At 45.9% G+C, this 17328-nt stretch overlaps 1 pseudogene; it reads left to right on the top strand.

Annotated features, from left to right (window-relative positions):
* Window positions 1-5110: 5110 nt before the first annotated feature.
* On the top strand, window positions 5111-5228 carry LOC126164132 (5S ribosomal RNA; annotated as a pseudogene).
* The last annotated feature ends 12100 nt before the right edge of the window (window positions 5229-17328 follow it).

Genomic DNA, 17328 nt, shown 5'->3' with positions numbered 1-17328 from the left:
GTTTTGCAGTAGCTTGAGTAGCGAAGATTTTTGTGAGGTAAGTGATTTGTAAAAGGTATAGGTTAAAGTTAGTCAGGGCCATTGTTTTGTAGGGGTTATTGAAAGTCAGATTGCGTTGCGCTAAATAATATTGTGTGTCAGGTTAAGCACAGGCTTGTACAATTGTTCTAAGTGGACGTTTCAGTCAGTATAAATTGTTCAAAGGGGACGTTTCATGGTACGTGACCGAATGTGAATCATTCTGCCGTGGAGCTTATCGTGAAACTGGCTATCCTTTAAGGTATAGGAGCAGACAGTGCGATAATATGAGGGTGAGTCAAATGAAAACCTTAGATTTGTAATAACAAATCGAAATTCCGCGCCGTTATCCTGTAAGTTGGTAAGCGTGCTACAAACAGCGTGCAGAATGGTCTGTAGGTGGCAGCATAGTGCAGATGCACACATACCGTCGCTGTATCGGTATAAAGATGGCCGCCCCACTTGCGGCTTGCTCCAGGGAAGAACAGCGTTCTGTTATTAGGTTTTTGCGTAGTGAAGGTGTGAAATTCATCGACGAATGAAGGTTCAGTACGGTGATGCATGTTTGTCACAGCAGCAAGTCTACGAAAGGAGTAGGAAGTTCGCAAATGGTGTGACTTCAGTGACTGCACAGAACATTGCAGCAGTTGAAGCCATAGTGAAGGAAAACCACCGAGTGACATTGAATGACATTGCAGCATGTTTACAGATTAGTAATGGGTCAGCACACCACATTGTGAATGATGTGTTTCAGTTTCACAAAGTTTCTGCAAGATGGGTGCCAAGGCAGCTGACTCCTGAAATGAGAGAACGCCGTGTTGATGCTTGTGAAGAACTTCTTCGGAGCTTTGAACGAGAAGGTGATGGCTTCCTTCCAAGAATCGTTACTGGGGACGAAATCTGGGTTCACTTCCACCACCCGGAAACGAAGACAGCGAGCAAGGAATATTCATCACCAAAACCAAAGAAGTTTCGAACAGAATCTTCAGCAGGGAAGGTTATGCTGACATTCTTTTGGGACGAAAAAGGCGTCGTTTTGGAGCATTACATACCTAAAGGGACTACTGTCACCAGTACATCATACACAGATCTCCTAAAAAATCATCTGCGGCCTGAAATCAAATCAATGCAACGTGGATTGCTGTCAGCAGGGGTCCTTTTGCAACATAACAATGCAAGGCCCAGCACTGTCCGTACAACAGTTACAACAATCACAGACCTGCATTTTGAGTGTCTTCCTCATCCACCGTACTCACCAGACCTTGCCCCAAATGATTTACATATGTTTGGACCACTTAAAGACGCAATGGGAGGAAAGATGTTCCGTTATGATGAAGAGGTACGCCACGCGGTGCATGAGTGGTTGCACGGACTACCAATTGAATGTTTTTCTAAAGGAATTTATGCACTTTGTAAACGCTGGAGGACTTGCATTGAGCGTGGGGGAGATTATGTTGAAACGTGATACAGCTTTGTACCACTTCTGCACAATAAATAATATTTAAAAAATTTTTAACGTTTTCATTTGACTCACCCTTATATGTCTTATAGCCACGGAAGAAACGAACATACAGAGGCTTAAATTTTCCCGTGGTTCCAGGTGGTATGAAATGCGATGTCACACAATTTTCGGTAGGAATATGAGTATAATTTTTATACGCAGACCAGGAATCAGGCAAAAAAGCAAGCTATTTTTAACAGTTATTGGCCAAAAACAGTGCTTCTACCATAGTTGTAGATCTCTTACGCCTATTTTCCAAGTCTTTCTTGCTGTGGCGTAAATATTCCCTACTGCCCTTGCATTATCATGCAAACGAGAAAGCATCGCAAGGGATAAAGCGTCTCCAACTTCTCGCAGCAGAGTACATACAACTTTCCAGCGAATTTATCATCCAGGTTTAAGGCACTGATGCTGGCTGATCTTCATACAATTCTTTTGGGACACTGAATTTAGAAGGATTCATTACATATACGTTTCTTCTTCATATCTTTGTTAGTTGGAGTTGGAAACAAATTCCTTTCTGAAAGATGGGTTAAGTTTGTTTATCTGTGCATCGTCCAGCTGAAGATTTCTTCGAAATTTCGTTATCTTATGTCTTGCAATTCTGTAAGACTGTTTGAAGTCATGCAACCATCCACTGCGAGCCTGCGAGTTGCGCGCATCGCTGCCGCTGCGTGCTACGCTTTCTTGGCTGACGAGACCTTACGGAGTTCTGTGCTGTGTGCGATGCGAGAAGCAAACTGTCGTGTGTTGCTTCAACAACGCAAGCATATTGTCGTGCTCCGCGCCCTACAGCATGGAAAAGAAGAACACCCAGAAGAAACATGTTGCCACGAGGGGGACTTTGGTTGTGCAACTCGCTGAGTCTGCCAACCAAGGCAAGAAGAACCGAGAAGACGAGTCACAGCCCGTCCCCCATTTGTACGTTAAATGCAGACGCAGGTGGACGACGCTGTTCGACTTAATGACGACCTGCGCCAAGATCGAGGTGGTCTACTAGTCTGTCGACACAGACTCGCGTTCTGGCAGCAAACCTGGCGGACCACAGGGCGATCAAGAGCACTGTGACTGCCCACATGGTACACGCGCCGCCTGCGTTTGAGAAGGCGCCTTCCGCTGGAAAGAAGACGACGACTAAGGGGTTGCCCTGGTGCTGTGACGAGGCAGCGGTTCGTGAAGGGCAGCTGCGAGCCGGGTTCGGTAACGCAACCGAACCAACAAGAAGAAGCCGCCTCTCTAAGCCACGACTGCGCAAACGGCCGACGGCGACGACGACATCTTCGGCTTGCGGAAGCTGCTGGGCTTCCCTACATCTGCATCTACATGATTACTCTGCAATACACATTTAAGTGCTTGGCAGAGGGTACATCGAACCACAATCATCTCGCTACCATTCCACTCCCGAACAGCGCGCGGGAAAAACGAACACGTAAACCTTTCTGTTCGAGCTCTGATCTCTCTTATTTTATTTTGATGATCATTCCTACCTATGTGGGTTGGGCTCAACAAAATATTTTCGCATTCGGAAGAGAAAGTTGGTGACTGAAATTTCGTAAATAGATCTCGCCGTGACGAGAAACGTCTTTCCTTTAATGACTTCCATCCCAACTCGCGTATCATATCTACCACACTCTCTCCCCTATTACGTGATAATACAAAACGAGCTGCCCTTTTTTGCACCCTTTCGATGTCCTCCGTCAATCCCACCTGGTAAGGATCCCACACCGTTCAGCAATATTCTAACAGAGGACGAACGAGTGTAGTGTAAGCTGTCTCTTTAGTGGACTTGTTGCATCTTCTAAGTGTCCTGCCAATGAAACGCAACCTTTGGCTCGCCTTCCCCACAATATTATCTATGTGGTCTTTCCAACTGGAGTTGTTCGTAATTTTAACACCCAGGTACTTAGTTGAATTGACAGCCTTGAGAATTGTACTGTTTATCGAGTAATCGAATTCCAACGGATTTCTTTTGGAACTCATGTGGATCACCTCACACTTTTCGTTATTTAGCGTCAACTGCCACCTGCCACACCATACAGCAATCTTTTCTAAATCGCTTTGCAACTGATACTGGTCTTCGGATGACCTTACTAGACGGTAAATTACAGCATCATCTGCGAACAACCTAAGAGAACTGCTCGGATTGTCACCCAGGTCATTTATATAGATCAAGAACAGCAGAGGTCCCAGGACGCTTCCCTGGGGAACACCTGGTATCACTTTAGTTTTACTCGATGATTTGCCGTCTATTACTCTATACTCTGTTATGACAGAAGCTCTCCCGACCGCCATGGACCCCTAGCCCCAGTGCTTCAAGTGCCAAGGCGAGTGGCATGTCACTTGCGACCGCGGCAGAGAAGTGTTGCCGACTTGCGCTCTGTGTGGCGGACCGCACGTCGCCAGCTGGCGAGGCTGCCCGGCTTTTTCAAGCCACAGTCGTGCCGAAGGCAGCGAGGCGGCCGCACCGACGCAGCGGAAGAGACGACGCCGTCGACGACGACGACGACATGTGCAGAGCAGCCCGGCTCAGCAGAGGGAAAGCGCAGAAGCAGCTCCCCCCGCCGGGTGCGGGGACAACCGCCCGGAGGTTGACGGACGGAATACAGCTCGCGCCTCCGACAAGATCAGCAGGGTCCATTTCAGTACCGCCGTGGAGGAAGTCACAGCAGTCCTCAGAGCCGTCATGGAGGCAGAGAGGGCTGCCTTCGCAGCCGCCGTGGCTGCAGGGAACGACGAGTGCTAGAGCCAACTGCGTGCAGTTCTTGCCCGAGACCTACGTCCAACAAAAGGAGTTCAAACCCCTGCAAACGCTCCTGCAACTTCGCAGAAGGCCGTTCGTGCGCCTACCCCACCGGCCAGCCCAGCAGCGCCGCAGTGGAAGAGTGCCAGGAAGTCAGCCGCCGACACAACGGTAACGGCAGCGACGCCGACTACCATGGGGGCAGCCACCGCATGCGCCAGAGAACGGCCTGCAGCTCTCCGACGAATCTGCGGTGCACTACGCCGAGCAAGCAGAGCTGCTCTAGGACCAGCTGCGGCAGAACTGCGCCACGCAGTAGCAGAGGATGCACGCCAACAGCGAGCTGCCGCCGTTCAGCACCAGCCTGATGACGCTGTGCCAAGTCACTGACGTCAGGACACAGCACAGGGCTCAAGGCAACGAATTGCGCTGCCGCACCGGACTCCTTTTATTATAACGACCAATGGCACTTACACGGTATCCCCTTGCACGATACCAGCTGTTAACATAACCTACCCTTGCATGAGCTGTCGCAGTAAGAAAGACATCCGCTGCTGCTCTTACTACTCGACCAAACTCTGGCAGAGGCTTTTTGCCTTTGGTGCTTGCCTTGGCACTTTTTTCCCTCTGCCCTTCAAACCGCTACACTTCGTTTGACTTTCGACCCAATCTATCTCCATATGAGCGCGTATTAATGGTTAGCCTTAACCACACCAACACAAACGTCGCAGTAGCAGTAGACCTTTTGAGTTGGCCATCATGCCGTTGAGGGCGTGGAAGGGCCCCACCTCTAAACTGAAATAACTGCAATCTATGTCGCGTGCAATTTGATGTGCATAATGTAGTAGTCGGGCAACGGCCTTGCCGCAGTGGATACACCGGTTCCCGTCAGATCACCGAAGTTAAGCGCTGTCGGGCGTGGTCAGCACTTTGGTGGGTGACCACCCAGGCTGCCATGCACTGTTGCCATTTTTCTGGGTGCACCAGCCTCGTGATGCCAATTGAGGAGCTACTCTACCGAATAGTAGCGGCTTCGGTCAAGAATACCATCATAACGACCGGGAGAGCTGCGTGCTGACCCCACGCCCATCCTTTCCGCATCCTTCACTGAGGATGACACGGCGGTCGGGTGGTCCCGGTAGGCCACTCGTGGCCTGAAGACGGAGTGCTTTATAACGTAACAGTCACTATCGTGAACAACTTCTAAACAGTATCGAACATTTTTGAAGCGCGCAAAATGATTCAAATGGCTCTGAGCACTATGGGACTTAACATCTGAGGCCATCAGTCCCCTAGAACTTAGAACTACTTAAACCTAACTAACCTAAGGACATCACACACATCCATGCCCGAGGTAAGATTCGAACCTGCGACCGTAGAGGTCGCGCTGTGCCAGACTAAAGGGCGTATAACTGCTCAGCGACACCGGCCGGCGAAGCGCGCAAACACCTTTTTTTGTTATAAGTGCGCCTTATCCTCTTTTGAATGCTCGTAGATTTTCTTATGCGCTACACGCTTATATTGTTGCAGACTCTTTTGACATCAGTTCATAATGTTTTTTTCTATGCTGTCGATGATCTTTCATTTACGTATTTATGTTTAGTACCCGCTCGTTGGACAAAGATTGTCCTTTACAACGTTTCACTGGCTCCATGTCCGACGAGGATAATGAACTTCTAGCCTTGTCACCTGTTTCAGTATCACTTTCACATCTTAAGCACGTATTGTCATCCTTGTACTCCTCACGTACATCGTCCATACAGTCGAGCGTATACGACATACACATTCCACTGATTCGTGTTGCAGGAACACTAACATTTCATCTGCCACTTCTTCCTCATTCTATGAAATTCCTTGGGTTCCTTCCTGATGGAATGTCAACTTTGGCAAATGTTACTATAGATTAATATAATGTTTGCTATTAATATAATGTTTCCTCCCCCCATGAACCATAGACCTTGCCGCTGGTGGGGAGGCTTGCGTGCCTTAGCGATATAGATAGCCGTACCGTAGGTGCAACCACAACGGAGGGGTATCTGCTGAGAGGCTAGACAAACATGTGGTTCCTGAAGAGGGGCAGCAGCCTTTTCAGTAGTTGCAGGGGCTACAGTCTGGATGATTGACTGATCTGGCCTTGTAACAATAACCAAAACGGCCTTGCTGTGCTGGTACTGCGAAGGGCTGGAAGCAAAGGGAAACTACAGCCGTAATATTTTCCGAGGGCATGCAGCTTTACTGTATGGTTAAATGATGATGGCGTCCTCTTGGGTAAAATATTCCGGAGGTAAAATAGTCCCCCATTCCGATCTCCGGGCGGGGACTACTCAAGAGGACGTCGTTATCAGCAGAAACAAAACTGCCGTTCTACGCATCTCACCGTGGAATGTCAGATCTCTTAATCGGACAGGTAGGTTAGAAAATTTAAAAAGGGAAATGGATAGTCTAAAGTTAGATATAGTGGGAATTAGCGACGTTTGGTGGCAGGAGGAACAAGAATTTTGGTCAGGTGAGTACAGGGTTATAAATATAAAATCAAATAGGGCTAATGCAGGAGTAGGTTTAATAATGAATGAAAAAATTGGAGTGCGGGTAAGCTACTACAAACAGCATAGTGAATGCATTATTGTGGCCAAGATAGACACGAAGCCCACGCCTACTACAGTAGTACAAGTTTATACGCCAACTAGCTCTGCATATGACGAAGAAATTGAAGAAATGTATGATGAGATAAAAGAAATTACTCAGATAGTGAAGGGAGACGAAAATTCAATAGTCATGGGTGACTGGAATTAGATTGTAGGAAAAGGAAGAGAAGGAAACGTAGTTGGGGGGAAGAAATGAAAGAGGAAGCCGCCTGGTAGAATTTTGCGCAGATCATAACTTAATCATAGCTAATACTTGATTCAAGAATCATGAAAGAAGATTGTATACATGCAAGGAGCCTGGAGATACTGACAGGTTTCAGATGGATTATATAATGATAAGACAGAGATTTAGGAACCAGGTTTGAAATTGTAAGACATTTCCAGGAGCTGATGTGGACTCTGAGCACAATCTATTAGTTATGAAATGTAGATTAAAACTGAAGAAACTGCAAACGGGTGGGAATTTAAAGAGATGGGACCTGGATAAACTGACTAAACCACCGGTTGTACAGAGTTTCAGAGAGAGCATAAGGGAACAGTTGACAAGAATGGGGGAAAGAAATGCAGTAGAAGAAGAATGGGTAGCTTTGAGGGATGAAGTAGTGTAGGCAGCAGAGGATCAAGTAGGTAAAAAGACGACGGATAGTAGAAATCCTTGGGTGACAGAAGAAATATTGAATTTAATTGATGAAAGAAGAAAATATAAAAATGCAGTAAATGAAGGACCCATAAAGGAATACAAAGTCTCAAAAATGAGATCGACAGGAAGTGCAAAATGGCTAAGCAGACTTGGCTAGAGGACAAATGTAAGAATGTAGAAGCTTATCTCACAAGGGGTAAGATAGATACTGCCTACAGGAAAAGTAAAGAGACCTTTGGAGAAAAGAGAACCACTTGCATGAATATCAAGGGCTCAGATGGAAACCCACTTCCAAGCAAAGAAGGGAAAGCAGAAAGGTGGAAGGAGAATACAGAGTGTCTATACTAGGACGATGTATTTCAGGGCAATATTATTGAAATGGAAGAGGATGTTGATGAAGATGAAATGGGAGATATGATACTGCGTGAGGAGTTTGACAGAGCACTGAAAGACCTAAGTCGTAACAGGGCCCCGGGAGTAGACAACATTCCATCAGAACTACTGACAGCCTTGGGAGAGCCAGTCCTGACAAAACTCTACCATCTGGTGAGCAAAATGTATGAGACAGGTGAAATACCCTCAGACTTCAAGAAGAATATAATAATTCAAATCCCAAAGAAAGCAGGTGTTGACAGATGTGAAAATCACCGAACTATCAGTTTAATAAGTCACGGCTGCAAAATACTAACGCAAATTCTTTACAGACGAATGGAAAAACTGGTAGAAGCCGACCTCGGGGAAGATCAGCTTGGATTCCGTAGAAACATTGCAGCACGTCAGGCAGTACTGACCCTACGACTTATCTTAGAAGCTAGATTAAGAAAAGGCATACCTACGTTTCTAGCATTTGTAGACTTAGAGAAAGCTTTTGACAATATTCACTGGAATACTCTCTTTCAAAATCTGAAGGTGGCAGGGGTAAAATACAGGGAGCGAAAGGCTATTTACAATTTGTACAGAAACCGGATGGCAGTTACAAGAGTCGACGGGCACGAAAGGAAAGCAGTGGTTGGGAAGGGAGTGAGACAGGTTTGTAGCCTCTACACAATGTTATTCAATCTGTATATTGCGCAAGCAGTAAAGGAAACAAAAGAAAAATTCGGAGTAGGTATTAAAATCCATGTAGAAGAAATAAAACCTTTGAGGTTCGCCGATGACATTGTAATTCTGTCAGAGACAGCAAAGGACTTGGAAGAGCAGTTGAATGGAATGGACAGTGTCTTGAAAGGAGGATATAAGATGAACATCAACAAAAGCAAAACGAGGATAATGGAGTGTAGTCGAATTAAGTCGGGTGATGCTGAGGGATTTAGATTAGGAAATGAGACACTTACAGTAGTAAAGGAGTTTTGCTATTTCGGGAGCAAAATAACTGATGATGGTCGAAGTAGAGAGGATATAAAATGTAGACTGGCAATGGAAAGGAAAGCGTTTCTGAAGAAGAGAAATTTGTTAACATCGAGCCTATATGTAAGTGTCAGGAAGTCGTTTCTGAAAGTATTTGTATGGAGTGTAGTCATGTATGGAAGTGAAACATGGACGATAAATAGTTTGGACAAGAAGAGAATAGAAGCTTTCGCAATGTGGTGCTACAGAAGAATGCTGAATATTAGATGGGTATATCACATAACTAATGCGGAGGTATTGAATAGAATTGGTGAGAAGAGGAATTTGCGGCACAACTTGACTAGAAGAAGGGATCGGTTGGTAGGACATGTTCTGAGGCATCAAGGGATCACCAACTTAATAATGGAGGGCAGCGTGGAGGGTAAAAATCGTAGAGGGAGACCTAGAGATGAATACACTAAGCAGATTCAGAAGGATGTAGGCTGCAGTAGGTACTGCTTGCACAGGATAGAGTAGCATAGAGAGCTGCATTCAAACCAGTCTCAGGAGTGGAGACCTCAACAACAACATAATGTTTTCTTTGTTTATCGTTGTCATAGCTGTGCTTTGTATCAACACCACTGAAATATAATACTGTTGTGAGTTACTCTTCGACTAAGTAGTTCAGCTACCCTCCGTAACCTCACACTTCATTCATCGTTGCATACGTCCAGTCCGACCCCCTGTTGCCATTAGCAGCTAATATTGTGGTTGACTGACAGACAATATGTGGGGCGAAAATTTCATAAACATCATTAGAATTTTGTGACTTCGCCCTCAAGGGGTTCCTTGTTATATTTTACATGGATCGTTTTTAATGTTGACGTAGCCTAATGTCCATGTCATAGCATTTATATAGATCACTTTACTGTTGACTAAGCCTTACTGGCTCGTTTCTATTTCCACAAAATATGTAATATTTCCACTGCTTGTAATTTTCGATGTTTCTTTTCGCTGCACATATTCCTTACACGTACTGGTTGTATATATTGTATTTTAGGTGTTATTACTTCTTTCGAGGAAAAACAGCTTTATATCTGTCGAAACCTAAGTAACTGTTTGAATAAAATTTCGCGCGCAACTGCTTGGCTGTATGAGCCCCATTGCATGCAGACATTAGTAAGTAATGTGAAATGATGCAGTTCCTGTTCCAACGTTTTTTAATGAACTGACAAAAGGTAGACATGAGATTGGTTGTACAATATAGTATTCCAAACTCTACATCTTCATCTACATAGACTAGGTGATTTTTTACGCCGTGTATAAACTCTAGGAATTGATCGATGAGAGGATACGGAACACAAAGCGCCCACAAGAAATGCCGATGGTAACGGCCTGTTAGGCACCGTGGAAGGAAAAGTAATCGCAAAATACAGTTGCCAATTATCCCAGCCCACACATTCCGGCTGCACCGATGCTGATGATTCGCTGTCACTATACCATTGGGGTTCTGTGTACTGTTCCACAGATGACTGTTATGAAAGTTGGAGATACAACTTCGCGTAAAGGTGGCCTCATCTGTGAATAGGACGGGTGACAAAAAACCCTTCAATCGTGGTTGCCTGGTGAAGAAACCAGTGAGAAAACTGCTGCCGATGTGGAAAAATCTGTCGCTAGTAAGCACTGCACACGCTGTAAGCGATAAGGGTACCAACAATTGTCATGGAGAATGTGGCATCGATAGTTACGATGCCACAACATAGGTGCACTACGAGAGAAGACTAATTACGCCGACCACAGCACCCTCTGGCCGACGCTGTGGAGCTGAGGGAGTGCTTTCTTGATTTCGCCCCATTTCATTAAGAGCAACGGCCTGCTAATATCGCTTCTACTACCGAGTGGGCGAGCTTACTATTGAGACTTTGTATTACAGTTAAAGTTTGGACAGCCACGAGTATTTGTTAGTTTTGAGATTATACAGTACAGTCATCCTAACTTCACAGGATTAGACAACACAGAACAGTCATCCGAACTTCACAGGATTAGACATGGACTACAGCTTCACACCTACATGCTCATCCTAGCCAAAGTTATCTATGCATTTGATATTTACTTGTGTTTTTTACTCTATTAGAAGTATTCAAGTTACCTGCAGTACCGAAGTGCTTCACCTTTCCTGCTTCTACTCGCTTCCTTCGCTCTCGGCCTATATTACAGAAGCAGTTTATAGGAGCGGACCCACGCACCGCCTATCCAGGCGGGATACAAAAGAGAATGTTCCACACGGTACTCTGTCTTACCCTGTACTGGCGGGCAGACTGCCTGGTGCTAACACGGCGGTCGCCTTTACGGTGTTAATCACATTTTTCTCCAAGTCTGGTGTCCGCTCATTTAGGGTCCGTCCTTCATAATTTCCCGCTTTCTGAAACGACCGTGTCTCAGACAAACAGCGAAACACTGTTGCAAACAATGAATACTGCGGTTGTTGTGTCTCCTTATACAAACCTGCTGCCCGCCGCCCGTTGCCATTTGCCTTTCCGTAAGTAAACACCATGTAAGTAGGCTGTTTAGGTTTTTATATTTATATTGGCAACGCCACGTAGCGATCTGTATGAAAATCACTGGCTGTGCTGTGTACAGTCTGTGGCTGGGTGGCATTGTTGTAATATTCGCTATTGTAGTGTTCGGCTGTTGGCTGTTAACAGCGCGTAGCGTTGCGCAGTTGGAGGTGAGCCGCCAGCAGTGGTGGATGTGGGGAAGTGAGATGGTGGATTTTTGAGAGCGGATGATCTGGAGGTGTGTCCATCAGAAACAGTACATTTGTAAGACTGGATGTCATGAACTGCTATATATATTATGACTTTTGAACGCTATTAAGGTAAATACATTGTTTGTTCTCTATCAAAATCTTTCATTTGCTAAGTATGCCTATCAATAGTTAGTGCCTTCAGTAGTTTGAATCTTTTATTTAGCTGGCAGTAGTGGCGCTCGCTGTATTGCAGTAGTTCGAGTAACGAAGATTTTTGTGAGGTAAGTGATTTGTGAAAGGTATAGGTTAATCTTAGTCAGGGCCATTCTTTTGTAGAGATTATTGAAAGTCAGATTGCGTTGCGCTAAAAATATGTGTGTCAGTTTAGTGTTGATCAGAATAGGTAAAGAGCGAATTGTCTGAGTAGAGTACGTTCAGTTTTGCTCAGCTGTTTGAAAATCAAATAATGTAAGAGGTTTATCAGCACAGTAATTCAATAATTTTTCTAAGGGGACGTTTCAACCATGTCGGCAAGTTCTCGATTCGAATACGGAACCATTGTGTAGAACGCTGTATAACATCTACTACTATGTGAGCCAGCAAGAGAATGAATCTGACACAACATTACCAATTACTATGGCACGAGAGGGCGCTTGGACATGACGTATGAAGAACAGTGGCACCCTCTAGGAGGGAACTAAGCATATTCTAACCGTGCCTGCATGGTGCAGCGCGTATTAGGCCGTAGCCTCTATAACAAAAAATGAGTGAATAAATGGTGTCTGGCATGGAAACCGAGCACTTCCAGATATAAGTTCATTACAGCTTTTTTGTCCCGCATCTTCTTACCGATCAATCCCTAAAGTTCGTACATGGTGGAAAAATCACCCTGTATACTCCCCAAGCCAGTTTACGGTGCATGGCTTTACATACCTTGTAGCATTAGTTTTCGTTTACCACGTGCAAACAGAGTTAGGGAAAACAAACCTTTATACTTCCGTTCGAGCCTCAATTTATCTTGCCTTCTATTGTCTTCGTGATCCTTACGCGTTTCAGGAAAAGAATTTCGTCTTCCCTCCAGGGATTCCCAGTTGAATTCACTAAGTATTTCCGTAACACGAGTTGATCGAACCTACCCGTAATAAACATAGCAGCACTGCCATGAAGTACCTCGATGTTCTCCTTTAATCCTACCTGGCAGAGGTCCTACACATTCGAGCAGTACTCAAGAATGGGTCGCACAAGTGGTGTTTACTCGGTCTTCTTTGTAGATGTGGTCCACTTTCCTCAAATTCTCCAACTAAACCGAAGTCAACCGCTCACTCTCCCTACTACCGACCTACGTTCTCGTGCTGTTTCATATCACTTTGCAACATTACGCTTAAACATCAATCGATGTGACTGTTTCAGGCAGCACACTACTAATTCTTTATTCGAACATTATTGGATTGTTTTTACTACTCGTCTGAATGAACTTTAGCAATGCCAACGTATTTTCATAACGGGTATTCCAAAGGGAGTAGGGGTTACCTTGTGTAAATCGACGAAAAAATTTTAAAAACTTAATTCGTTAACTGTTCTTGATATTTATAAACAACATACTATTTAAAGAGGTACTGACAGGTTAGTAGGGCCCAGAATATGGCAATATCTTTTAGCACACTCTTACCAATATCAAGACATTTTCAGTAACGTGTACTACGTAGGGGGAATACTTTATGCCCATCTTATATAGAACTTAAAAAACACAAATTGCTGGCTTTTGCTTACACGTACTTTTTAAAAAGATACTGATGCGTCACTTAGGTCTGCAAGAGGCTACTGTTGGGAAGGCGTAAGCAGATTTGCTTCTGTATCAGGCGGCACTCTCCTAGTTCGCTTTTTGCCAGTTTTCTCGGATGGATGGTAGTGATCTATGGTCACCGCAATGAAAGAAATCAGAATTAGATACTTATTAGTCCACAGCTCGGGGTCTTGCGGTAGCGCACGGGGTCCCGGGTTCGATTCCCGGCGGGGTCAGGGATTTTGTCTGCCTCGAGATGACTGGGTGGTGTGTGTCCTTCGTCATCACTTTATCATTATTGACTCGCAAGACGCCGAAGTGGCGTCAACTAAAAGGACTTGCAAAACGGTGGCCGAACTCCCCCGCATGGGGCCTCCCGGCCAACAATGCCATACGCACATTTCAAAAAAATGGTTCAAATGGCTCTAAGCACTATGGGATTTAACTTCTCAGGTGATCAGTCCCCTAGAACATAGAACTACTTAAACCTAACTAACCTAAGGAAATCAAACACATACATGCCAGAGGCAGGATTCGAACCTGCGACCGTAACGGTCGCGCGGTTCCAGACTGTAGTGCCTAGAACCGCTCGTCCACCCCGGCCGGTTATCACACTTCATCTTCATCTACATCTACATCCATACTCCGTAAGCCACCTGACAGTGTGTGGCGGAGAGTACCTTGAGTACCTCTATCGGTTCTCCCTTCTATTCCAGTCTCGTATTGTTCGTGGAAAGAAGGATTGTCGGTATGCCCCTGTGTGGGCTCTAATCTCTCTGATTTTATCCTCATGGTCTCTTCGCGAGATATACGTAGGAGGGAGCAATATACTGCTTGACTCCTCGGTCATGCTATGTTCTCGAAACTTCAACAAAAGCCTGTACCGAGCTACTGAGCGTCTCTCCTGCAAAATCTTCCGCTGGAGTTTACCTATCATCTCCGTAACCCTTTCGCGATTACTAAATGATCCTATAACGAAGCGCGCTGCTCTCCGTTGGATCTTCTCTATCTCTTTTATCAACCCTATCTGTTACGGATCCCACACTGCTGAGTAGTATTCAAGTAGTGGGCGAACAAGCGTACTGTAACCTACTTCCTTTGTTTTCGGATTGCATTTCCTTAGGATTGTTTCAATGAATCTCAGTCTGGCATCTGCTTTACCGAGGATCAACTTTATATGATCATTCCATTTTAAATCACTCCTAATGCGTACTCCCAGATAGTTTATGGAATTAACTGTTCCATTTGCTGACCTGCTATATTGTAGCTAAATGATAATGCTGCAAACTACAACATCAGCGTTTTCTTCCATGTGTAGGGTGACAACCATAGTATAACCGGCTCGCTGCTGTATGCAAAACGAAACTGTGAATCTGTTCGGCAGGACGTGTTCGCTGCTCTGCCCTGGTCTGCCTTGCCTCGCCTCGCCTTGCCTTGCACACATAAGGCGGCCGTAACGTTTCATGGAGCGTCGCTACAGTCAATTTAACTTCAAACAGCAGGCGGGATGTTGCCGGCAACCATAAAAGCAGCCGCCGTAGGCCCTCTAAGTGCGCACTCCCAGCTTCGGGGCGCCATGCGCGGGACGCCCTCGTTCCGCGGAACGCCTCATACGTGAGCCCGGAATGCACGCCGTCTCGGCGATTCCTTCCGCTCCATAGGCGTCGACACACGTGTCGCTACACAGTGCCCATATGCTTCGTAACTCGTTTCCCAAGTGAGCCCAGAAGCGAACTTCAAAGACAGCCATAACCGACGAACGATACTTCCAGCCGTGTAATGCAGGCGGACTATGCGACAAATTGTTGTCGAAGCTGTTTTGTCCCCGGGAAGTATTCGGAGAGTAAATGAATGTGCTCTCTCTTAAATCGTCGCAGATTAGCAAAGACATATTGCCTTGCAAAGTCATTCTGCAGACAATATGCAGCAGACGCACTTTGTACTCACCAAGAGCACAAGACGTTATCTCGAATAGATAGAAGTCTATATGTGACTGTACGCTTTCCCGGCGTAAACTATTGATGAAGATTTCTCGCATCTCCAGCCGGGTGGTAGCGTTGATATCTCGCGACGTTTCGGGAAGTGTCATACTACCCATCTTCTGGCGATGTGTCGAGATTCTATTTTGTTTTATATAGGATGGGTCTCCTCCACGCCCACACGAACGTGGTGACCAAACCAATAGTTCTACTGTCACCTCCGTATAACATGTTGGTTTTTGAATCAGGATTCACAGGATGCGGGCTGTGATGTTATCCATGCGTCTGGGTAAGATTACTCATTAACATGGTCCATCAGGAGATAGAGAGTGGACGAAAGCGATCGAAGGGTAGCGGTTGTAAGGGCAGAGGAAAAAAAGTGCCAAGGCAAGAGCCAAGGGAAAAAAACCTCCGCGACAGCAGGATGGGTAGTAAGGGCAGTAGCGGCTTGCTATCTGCGACAGTGCATGCAACGTGTGATTATGTATCGTGCATCGTTACCTTTGTCGTTGTTGGAGCTTGTTGCGGCGCTTGCTGCAGTTGCTGCGTCCCTGCAACAGTTCAAGGTCGTTGTAGATTAGTGCGCGATCGGTCATAGATCGGCTCACAGACGGTGTAGGGGGTGTGTGTGGCTGGTTTGCGTGCTGTGTACAGTACGGTTTCCCTGTGGTTGCCTGTTTTTCGGCTGGTCGAACATCTTCGGTTACCAGTAGTAGCTGTCTTGCAGGGCTCGCCAGTACTGTCGTGTTAGCGTGCTATGGACCATAGATGTTTAGTTCCTAGCCAATAGTGTCTTTGGTCTGTTATGCTTCCATCTATGGTTGTGGTCGTAGTTACCCAGAGAAAGGATAAACGGGTTGCGCGAGTGTCTCGTGTTATTGTACAGTCGTGTGGAGAGTTTTTGGAATACCTGCAAGATGGTATCTAGCCGGTATTCCCGGTGAACGTCCGCGATGCGTGGTGTCGAGATTCGCGAAGAGCGGGCTATTTATATGCGCGGTCACCCCCCTCCACTGGACCTCGGGTGGCTACGGTGGACCAGCGACGTGAGCGAGGTGGAGGGGGATGGCGGTCGCCCCCAGCGGCCGCGTTCGGTTCTCGGTGTAAGCATTCTGTCTGCGTCCGCGGCGGAGGACGTAGACGGGAACGTTCCAGACGGATTGCTGCTATCGCAGGGTCCCATGCTGCGCTGAGTTGGTATCCCTTATCTCTGTTGACCAGATTGTCGTGAATCCTTATTTCTATGGATTCTTTGACAACGCTTTCCCAGAAGCCATATGCTCGGCACAATACCTTCGTGTTTTCGAAGTTGAATGTCTGTTCTTCATTTATGTTGTGTTCTGCTATGGCTGATTTTTCTGTGTGACCTAGTCGCACGCATCTGATATGTTCTTCGCAGCGTTTACATATGCAGCGTTGTGTTTGCCCAATGTATTGTTTTCCACATATTTTCTCTTACCTCATTCAACTAGCATCGACTCTTTCCTTAGAGGAGGTCCAATAACTGCGAAATGCCGGGTGGTTATAATTAAATTCTCTCCATTTAAGACGTTATAACACGGAAGTTAATTACTGTACGAGTACCAAACTTGGTAGCATTAATGTTCAAATCATGGGGAAGAGAAATGATACAGAATCAATTCAACTGAAACACTTTTAATATGCTGCTACGGTACAACATACCATCACATACCGCCGGGCGGAGTGGCCGAGCGGTTCTAGGCGCTACAGTCTGGAACTGCGGGACCGCTACGTCGCAGGTTCGAATCCTGCCTCGGGTATGGATGTGTGTGATGTCCTTAGGTTAGTTAGGTTTAATTAGTTCTAAGTTCTAGGGGACTGATGACCTCGGCAGTTAAGTCCCATAGTGTTCCGAGCCATTTGAACCATTTGAACCATTACATACCGGTACCACCACAACCACGAAAGTGGTTCGATATGGCACCC

Source organism: Schistocerca cancellata, chromosome 2 (genome assembly GCF_023864275.1).
Source record: "Schistocerca cancellata isolate TAMUIC-IGC-003103 chromosome 2, iqSchCanc2.1, whole genome shotgun sequence".
Taxonomy (NCBI): Eukaryota; Metazoa; Arthropoda; class Insecta; order Orthoptera; family Acrididae; genus Schistocerca; species Schistocerca cancellata.
This window is presented reverse-complemented; position numbering and strand designations above follow the sequence as displayed.